General features: G+C 37.2%; 1 protein-coding gene across 1 annotated transcript in view; it reads left to right on the top strand.

Annotated features, from left to right (window-relative positions):
- LOC121262139 (putative UDP-rhamnose:rhamnosyltransferase 1) overlaps positions 1-9,898 on the top strand; it is an 86,070-nt gene that overhangs the window by 48,630 nt on the left and 27,542 nt on the right. The window lies entirely within an intron of this gene.

Below are 9,898 nucleotides of genomic sequence, written 5' to 3'. Positions count from 1 at the left end.
TTTGAACTATTTCTTCTGTGATGAAATATTTGGTCTCAAAAATAGAAATACGTTCGAACGGGTAAATATATGTTCGAACAGAGAGTTAACGTCTGTTCGAATGGTTTAGTCTTTGTTCAAATAATAGTCTTGGCGGGAAAGTACATATAATCTTGCCGGGAGAAGTTCAAATCTATTCGAACTGAAATTTTATGTTTGAATGAGAGTTTTTTGGTAGAGAAATCTGGTGGAATGGTTGCAAGACAGTTCGAACGCAAAAAAAAAATTGGGTTTGAGCTAATTCGAACACCACATTTATTCATTCAAACGATTTGTTTGGTGGGAAATTATAAATAAAAAAAAAAAAAATTGGCGAGAATTTGAATCGATATTGTTCAAACGGAAGTGTTTGGTTTGAACAATATGAACTTAGTTCAAAAGCGTAAATCAGCGTTCGAACAATGCTTAGGCATCATTGTTGAAAACATAATTTGGAAATTTTGGGGTTTTTTGTGTAGTATCAACAGGGGAAAATCTTTTGTCGGGCAATGTGGGAAGTGTAGAGGGGGCTAAGAAGTGGATTTTGGTTAGTATTTTTTTGGTTGTTAAGATGCCCGTCAGTATACGAGATTTCATGGAAGTCGGAGGCCGACGAAGTTCATATTATCTCGTTGGTATATCATTATCTGCATGCACATGTTATATGTAATGTCTTCACTCCACTTGCTTGCATGAAGGGGTCTCTGTTACCTCATTTCTTTGACATCCATTGTATGATTTAATGCAGGATTCTGAAATTGAAGTTGTAATACTACCCGAGAAGATTAAGCAAAGGGGCTAATATTGTGATAGAGCAAATGTCAGCATATTCATGGCCATGGGCCAGGCTGATATTGGTGGTAAGTAAAATCTCTCCATTTTAGTAAAAGGCAAGCTAACTGATGTTAAACATAGTTTTACTTGGTCCTTTTATATTTAGGTTGAGGTAAAAATGAGTGGCTTTTTATTTGATTATCATTCTGATCAAGTGTTAATTGGTGGTGAACTTGGATTTCAAATTAGGTAAGTATAAAGTAAGTGGGATTGCTCACAGAATTAGGGTGATCATGTGTACATATATATATATATATATATATATATGTATGGCACTAAAAATCTCTGGATCGTATAGAGTCATTATTTATAAACTTATAAGGTCCACCAAATTAAATTTTTATATTCTTATGTGAATTTCCGTGGGAAAAAAAAAATAGAACACCATTGATTTTTAAGCGATAAACTCCTAGGAATTGCAATAAAAGAGATTATAATCTATGGTAGCAATTGCTGTTGGTAGTAAGCTTTGAGAAAAAGGCTTAAAAGTATTATAATTTGAACAATTAGAAAATTCGATCATTATAAAGCCGTCTATTCTACAAATTGTTATTTTCTGAGGCTTTAATCCATAGACAATGCTTTTACAATTGTGGCCAAAACAAGTCGCAGCAAAAGCTTGTTTCGCACCAATGAAGTGTATCACAAATAATGAGCAACAATTATATGATGGTCGAAATTAATCATTTTTACCCGCGAAACATGACCAATCGGATCTACTATTCCCACGAATCTACATATTTTTTTTCTACGGACACAACACGTGCGATTTGTAGGAAATATTACTTTTTACAATGAGTTATTTTCGGCAGTAAATAGAGGAGATTTTGTTGGAAATGTGTTTTTCCCAGCCGGATTTGGGGTTTTTGCTGCCAAAATCTTCGGCGCCAAAAGGCAGTTTTTGTTCTAGTGCATATGATCCCTAGCTAATAAAATTCCCTAAAACAATACAGTAAATATTCAAATGATAAATTAGATCAATTTATTATAAAATTATATATAATTCTCTTTCTATAGCGTTAGCAATGACGCTATCAGCTGATCATGATCTGTCGACTTGCGTTTATTGTTTATATAAGCAACGAAAGGAATAATTACAAACGTCGTATTAAATATTCTGATCCTGTATATAAATTGCATGCATGCGACGTTTGATCTTATTTTTATAAGCAACGAAAGGGACATGGTCTCAGGGAAAATGCATGCAGCATGCAGCATGCTGCATACTCTAACTCACAATATATAGACTAAATGGTAACCGATTCAATTTTTTTATCTTTTACATATTATTAATAGCCTGCATCGCCATTATTATTTGTGCCACTTATATATATAATCTATATTCTAATTATATATATTTCAAAGAAAAATCATAGTGTATAAGCTAATCTGCATACTTATTTTGAAAAAAAAAAAGTAAGTAAATTTAAGACTCATATGAAAAAATTATTTTTTAAATAATAGACTTCACTCTTTTTAAAGAAAATATACGGAAGTTGCACAATCTAATTAAATTATATATAGAATTACTGTTTTCTAAAATGAAAAACGTATGTACATATATAGTTTCTCTTGCATGCATTTTTTTAGCTGGTACTAAACTGTGCACAGGCGGATGTATGTAGGTGTGGGTAGCGGAGCCTCGCACCCCGTCCGCCTCGCCCAGCATGGTGGGGCGGGCAACCTCACTCCACCCATGCAAGGGTGGGAGCCCCTACCCAGCATCTAGCACCCCTAGCGGGGGCAGGTAGCAGAGAGGGCCTAACCCCGTCCCGCATTTCTCCCACCTCCGCTTATATATTTGTAAATATATATATGTATATAAACATAAAAATATATTTATACTTTACAAAAGGTGTACATATATAAATATATATTATAATTTATTAGATTTTTTAACAAAGTATATACCAGCAAATTTTAAAACTACATAATTTTTAAATTATAGTTATATCTATAAAATTTAAATTTACAATTTGGATTCAAAAATGTATTTTTAATCACTTTTAGACCTAGAAATAATTTTTAAATCTAGTGAAATATAGTTCATTTTTTAAGTAAACATGAGGCGGGGCGAATTGGAAATCCGTCTCGTAGGTGGGTGCGGGGGTGCAGGGAGAAAACTCCACCCCCCACCCCATGCAAGGGGGTGGGGACTACCCCGCACGGTATGGTGCGAGTAGCACCCCTAGATGTATATATGTTTCCATTGAAGACTCTCTTGGCTGAAGATGTCACGTAGCTATAGCTAGCATGCAGCTGGATGCATTCAACGTCCAATACTTTTCTCCTTGAAGACCTAGACATTTAGATTGAGTTTTGAATGTTGAACTAAATTAAGTTGAGATGATAAAATATTGTTAGAATATTATTTTTTAATATTATTACTATTTTAAAATTTAAAAAAGTTGAATTGTTTATTATATTTTGTATTGAAATTTAAAAAAATTGTAAAGATAAATTGTGATGTGTTTAAGAACCAAATGAAGCCAAGTTTTTAACCCTTGTTCTCAAAGGAAGGGCAACATAAAATAACAGCACGTGCGTCCGTGCCACAATGGCCGCCTTCTACTGTTGAGCTCCAACCGCGGCACAACATATTAAGGAAAGAAATCGGCTTCAAGCCGCCTTCTATTTATTTGAATTTTTTTAAATTTAATGGATATTTTAAATTTAGAAAAAAATATTAATTTTTTGAAAGTCACCCTTAAAAATGTAAAATAGTTCATGTACCTGAGTATGTCGTTGCAACCGTTTACAAAATAGGCTTGCGTGGTATGATTCAATTAATCTTTATAAAAAAAGATCTTGAATGTAGATATGTTTCTTAATACAATTATATTTATTATTGGCGTTAGGAAGGTCAATATTGGAAGTTCATGGTTTGGATTGGAAGGGAATATTATCAGGCCGGACTCTGTACGCATAATATTAGTCCACGTTAATGCACTTAAAAAAGGCTTGCAGTCCAACAACGATAATTAAAAAAATTTATTTTTTTTTTGTGAATGTAATATTAACTCATATTTTTTAAAAGAGCTGTGCGACACTTACGGATTTTATGAGTGTAGATATCATTTCTATGAGATGGTAAGAACAATTTTTCTTAAAATAAAGTCCAAATTTGACTTTGGGAGTGCTTGCATATATATAGTGCCGACCAGACATTTATCTCTATATATAAGAAAAAATTCTTTGCAGAATCTTAATTCTCATCGTTCTACCACCCTTGAAGGTAGGGGATCCGAGATTAGACAACTGTGCAAGAGGAGTCGACCATCTTTGAAGGTGGGGGACCCAAGGTTGGATTTGTGAAGTCGTGAACAAGCTCCACAAGCCAAGTTGCTATCCAAGTTTGACGTGTGCAAGCTCAGTTTGCAAGATAGTTTGCAAGTGATAGACCGAAACCCAATTTGCAACCAGTTGCAAGATTTGAAGAATCATGAACCATGACGTGTTAGAAGCCGAAGAACAAGGTGGTTCCAACTAGGAACGCCTTGAAACCTTGGAAGGGCAAACCACAAGGTTCAACAATATCCTTGGCGAGGTCACCACTAGATTGGCCAAGTTAAGGGTAGCCTTAAATGCCACATGCCGTGAGACGGAAGAGAATAAAAGGATTGTGGATGCCATGAGACGAGACACAAATGCAAGCCTTGAGAGGCTTGAGAGAAGAGTTGTGGAGAATAATGGGCAAAGGCCACCACCTAGTCCAAATATGAAAAGGCATGATGTTTTCGTTGATGGAGCCAAGACAAGTGTGACGGGCTCCATGCATGAACCACCAAGGGCCGAATATAGAAGAGGAGGTTGTGCTGAGAATAACCATGTGACCGTGGAGAGATGGATCCGTGACAAAGGCAACTACTCTAGAAGTCTGAGTATGTTGAGAGAACCTCAAGACGTGAGGTTTGAACCACCAACATGTGAAGAGTACCAAGAGGTCGAGTATGTGTATGATCATGAGAAACCAAATGGTCATGATGACCATGTTGGTAGAAGGCACCATCACCATGATAGAGAGAGAGGCCACCGTGGCCAAAGGTATGAAGATGTCCATTATGATGATAGAAGAGGAAACCGGGCTTATGACTGGGGACTAAAGAGACTAAGGTGGATTTCTCAAAATTCAATGGGGGGATCCATATGAGTGGCTTGACAAAGTGGATCATTCTTTTTCATGCATATTAAGTGCCAAGACATGAGAGAGTATCGACGACTTGTTTTTACTTAGAAGGAAAAGCAAGTAAGTGATGGAGATGAATAAGGGACCAATATGAGAAAGAAAGAAAGAGAATGGGATGGACGACTTTTGAGAAAGAATTTCTTATGCAATTTGGGCCATCCCCTACTATTAACCATCATGGCTAACTTGCCAAGTTGAGACAAGAAGGAAAGGTGCATGTCTACATTGAAGAATTTAGACAACTTCAAACACTCGTGAGAGGTTGGTCCGAGGTGGACCTTGTGGGCACTTTTATTGACGGATTGAAGCCTTGGTTAGCCAAGGAAATCCAATTGAAGCAACCCACCATGATTCAAGAAGTGATGAGAATGACTGAGATTTTAGAAGAAAGTACCTCTTTTGAGAAATGCCAATCTAGAGATATAGGGAGCAAGTTCAATAAAACTTTGCAAACCAAAACTCCTTGGAAAGGTAAAGAGGTTGAAGTTGGGGCTTCTAAACCCAAGCCATATGAAGTGAAGAAGCTCTCACGGGAGGAAGTCCAAGAGAGGATTAAGAAAGGCTTATGCTTTAAGTGTGGGGAAAAGTGGAATAAAGAACATACGTGTAAGGCGGGTAAAGCCTATGTGATGATTGAGGAGGATGATCATGATGAGTCGTCAAGTCATGAGTCCAAACAAGGAGGCTGAACCTAGTGAAGAAGATGAAGATGCCGAACTTTCTCTCAATGCCATGTCAGGAGTACAAAAACTCACTTCCATGAGAGTTATGGCATGAATTGGAAAATTTGAGATCACTTTGTTGGTAAATAGTAGTTCTACCTACAACTTCATTAACTCCAATATTGTCACCAAAGTAAGGTTGAAGCTGAATGTCATTAAACCCTCTTGAGGTTAAAGTTGCTAATGGAGACAAGTTAAAGTGTGAGGGGCTTATAAAGAAAGTCAAGATGAACATTCAAGAAGTGCGTATAGTGGCGGATTTACATGTCCTTTCACTAGTGAGACTTTATGTAGTGTTGGGCAACGCTTGGCTTAGAGGCGTTGGGAAAGTAGTGCTAGACTATCACAAAATGACCATGGAGTTTAAGCTTAGGTCTAAGAAGAGGACATGGACGGCATTGACATCAAAAGAAGTGAAGTCTTGTGAGGCTTTGATGTTCGAGAAATTGTGTAAGGGTGGAGCTCATTGCTTTGCCATTGTTCTAGCCAAAGAAGATTTGGTTTTTGAGGTTGAAAAGGTAAAAGATGGGAGCAAGCATGATGACTTCTCCTTGCTGCCTATGGAAGTTCAAGAGGTCTTGAAGGACCATCAAGGGGTTCTAGAGGTGCTGCCCTTCGACCATCAAATTGTGTTGATTGATAAGTACAAGCTGGTTAATGTACCTCCATATAGGTATGCCCACTTCCAAAAAGATGAGATTGAGAGACAAGTTGATGACATGTTGAAAGGTGGTTTGATAAGGCCGAGTACTAGTCCTTTTTCTTCACCGGTCTTGTTGGTGAGAAAGAAAAATGGCAACGGTTGAAGATAGATTCCCTATCCCTACGATTGATAAGATGCTTGATTAGCTACATGGGGCAAGGGTATTTTCTAAACTTGATTTGAGGGTCGGGTACCACCAAATAAAGATGAGAGAAGATGATGTGCACAAGACGGAGTTTTGGAACTCACTCCAGGCATTATGAGTACCTAGTGATGCTGTTTGGGTTTTGTAATACTCCTTCTACATTTCAAGCCGCTATGAATATCATATTTAAGCCGCTTTTGACGAGGTTTGTACTTGTGTTTTTTCTATGACATTTGATTTATTCCAAATCTGTGGAAGCACATAAGGAGCATTTGAAAATTGTGATGAGAATCTTGGTAGAGCACCATTTTTTCATAAAGGCTTCTAAATGTGTCTTTATGGAAAAATAACTTGAATACTTGGGGCATTTCATTTGGGGTGAAGGGGTGAAGATGGACCAAAGAAAAATTGAAGCAATGGTTGATTGGCCATTACCTAAAGATATTTTAGCTCTAAGGGGTTTCTTGGGTTTGACGAGCCACTATAGAAGATTTGTGAATAATTATGGGCTTATAGCTAAGCCACTTACTTCTCTACTCAAGAAAGACAATTTTGAATGGACCCAAGAAGCAAAAGAAGCATTTGAAGACTTGATGAGAGCCATGACCCTAACACTCGTGCTTACTTTGCCCAACTTTGAGAAGCCATTTAAAATTTATACCGATGCAAGTGGGAGAAGGTATAGGGGCTGTTTTGGTTCAAGGAAAGAGACCATTGGATTTTATTTCTAAAGCTTTTGGGCCAATGAAGAAGGCTTGGAACACTTATGCTATACAAATGTTGGCGGTTGTTTATGTGATGAAAGTGTGGCAGCCTTACCTTTTAGGCCGCAAGTTTGTCATTGTAATCGACCAACAAGCCTTGAGACACTTGTTGCAACAAAAAATTGTGACTCCCAAGCAACAAAATTCCTTGTGAAGTTACTTGGTTTTGAATATGACATTATCTACCAATAGGATAAAGAGAATAAGGTTGTGGATGCATTGAGTAGGCATGAGGGGAGTTCACTTTTGTGGATAGTACATGAAGAAGATGATTCCACTATGATGGTCTTGGGTGAGGCCGAATGGAGAGTGTGATATAGAATCTGGAAAGCTACACTTATTGATGCTCAGGCCTTGGAGATCATTGAATTACTAGAAGCTAAAGGAGGATGAGAAGTGGGCTTCAAAGAGATGGCCTAATCTATTACAAAGATTATATCTATGTACCAAATGTGCCAAATTTGAGAAGAAAGATCCTTGACCACTTTCACAATAGCAAAGAAGGTGGTCATTCGGGTTGGTTGAGAACCTACATTAGAGTGAAACATTTTTTCTATTAGGAAGGAATTAGGCCGTAAAGAAGTTAGTAACCGAGTGTAATATGTGTAAAAAATTCAAATATGACACAAGACCACCCTCTGGGTTGTTGCAACCATTGCCAATTCAAAACAAAATTTGGGAGGATTTGACAATGAATTTTGTAGAATGATTGCTGACTGGTGGAGGATATGAGGTGATATTGGTGGTTGTTGATCGGCTTAGCAAGTATGCACACTTTATTCCTCTCAAACACCTATATACGGCCAAGAGTGTGGCCAAAGCTTTTATTGATAATGTGGTGAAGCTACATGGGTTTCCCAAGAGTATTGTGAAGGATCGTGATAGGGTGTTCCTGAGCACCTTTTGGAAAGAGTTCTTTGAATTGCAAGGGAGCAAGTTGAAAGCAAGCTCCTTTTACCACCCATAAACCAATGGGCAAACCAAGGTGGTTAATAGGACTCTTGAACAATACTTGAGGTGCTATTGTCATGAATAACAAGTAAAATGGGGGGACTATCTTATATGGGCCAAATATTGGTATAACACTTCTTTTCATGATTCCATTCAAAAAAGTCTATTTGAGGTGGTTTATGGACGACTTCCACCAATATTGGTAAATTATGAAAGGGGAACGACAAGGAATGATGAAGTTGAGAGAGAGTTGATTACTAGGGATGAAGTCCTGGTGAAGGTAAAGAATGAGCTAGAGAGAATGAAGAAATATTATGATGAGAGAAGACGTGTGGTTGTTTTTGAAGTGGGGGACTATGTTTATTTAAAATTACAATCATATGGGCAAAAGACACTGAGGAAAATGTTGAGAACTTGATGATGAACTTATGTTTGCATGGTCAAGAGAATTGCTTGTATTTATGTTTTTTGTGAGTTTAATATTAAGTTTAAAAAAGGCTAGCTTTTGCAAAGATAGTATAATTCAGTGCTTTCATAGCTCTTGCAAACAATCAATCATGCTTCACAGCTGGTAGTTACTCAAACCTATACACCTTGATGGATAATATATGATCAATTAATCAAGTTGTTGGTTAATCAGTGCTTCACAGCTCTCGCAAAGAGACAACCACACATCATGCATAAGTAAATTTATTCACAAAATGAATGATCTCTTTAGTTGGGTTCAATACAACAACTACTATTTTCTGACATGGTTTAATGATTATGCAGAGACTTAAGTAGAGGTTTGAACTCTATTTTCAAGGTACTTATACTCTACATGTGATAAGTCTTGTGAGTCGTGGGAAAACCAGATTCAATCACTAGTTTCACCACTTTGAGCTATCTGAAAATATAACTGCAGACATCACTTCACTATTTATTTTCCTTCAAAGGCTTTTTTAGGTAAGTTTTCTCTAACTTTTCAACTGAGGAAAATTCTTCATGGTTTTACACATACTGAGAATGATATGCTTACTCATTTCTGAAAGCAATAACAATTACTCTATTCAACCATGAGGGAGTTATGGTAACTACATTTAGACACTATTTTACAAAGTTTGCATAATTTTTAACTTATACACCATTCTTGAATTTTAGTATAGGAAAGGATGTGACAATCTGTAAAGGGGGAAGGAGGGGCGAGGTGGACACAGTAGAGCACCATCATCTGCACGTAGCGGCCCAGATGCACAAGGATTGCCTCATAATTGGAATTTAAGAAATGAGCAGGACCCACTTTCAAATGACTCGACTCAAGCAGTAGCAGGTGTAGGCTTACAAGACTCAATGGATGTAGAATAGGGTGGAGAGGGAAATATTACTACGGGTATGGTAGCTATTCTTATAAATGTTATACATCATTTATACAAGTAAACTTGGAACATTTATTTCTTTCATTGCACAGTATTTTCCTGACTCATTGCCCCTTGTTTGTAGAGATATAGGTCCCCCCATTAAGAAACGAGGCTGAGGGCCTACGCAGGGCACACAATTTGAACACCTCCAAAAGGTGGGTAAGATTCCTTTGGTTAT

The sequence above is a fragment of the Juglans microcarpa x Juglans regia genome, chromosome 4S (assembly GCF_004785595.1).
Source record: "Juglans microcarpa x Juglans regia isolate MS1-56 chromosome 4S, Jm3101_v1.0, whole genome shotgun sequence".
NCBI lineage: Eukaryota > Viridiplantae > Streptophyta > Magnoliopsida > Fagales > Juglandaceae > Juglans > Juglans microcarpa x Juglans regia.
This window is presented reverse-complemented; position numbering and strand designations above follow the sequence as displayed.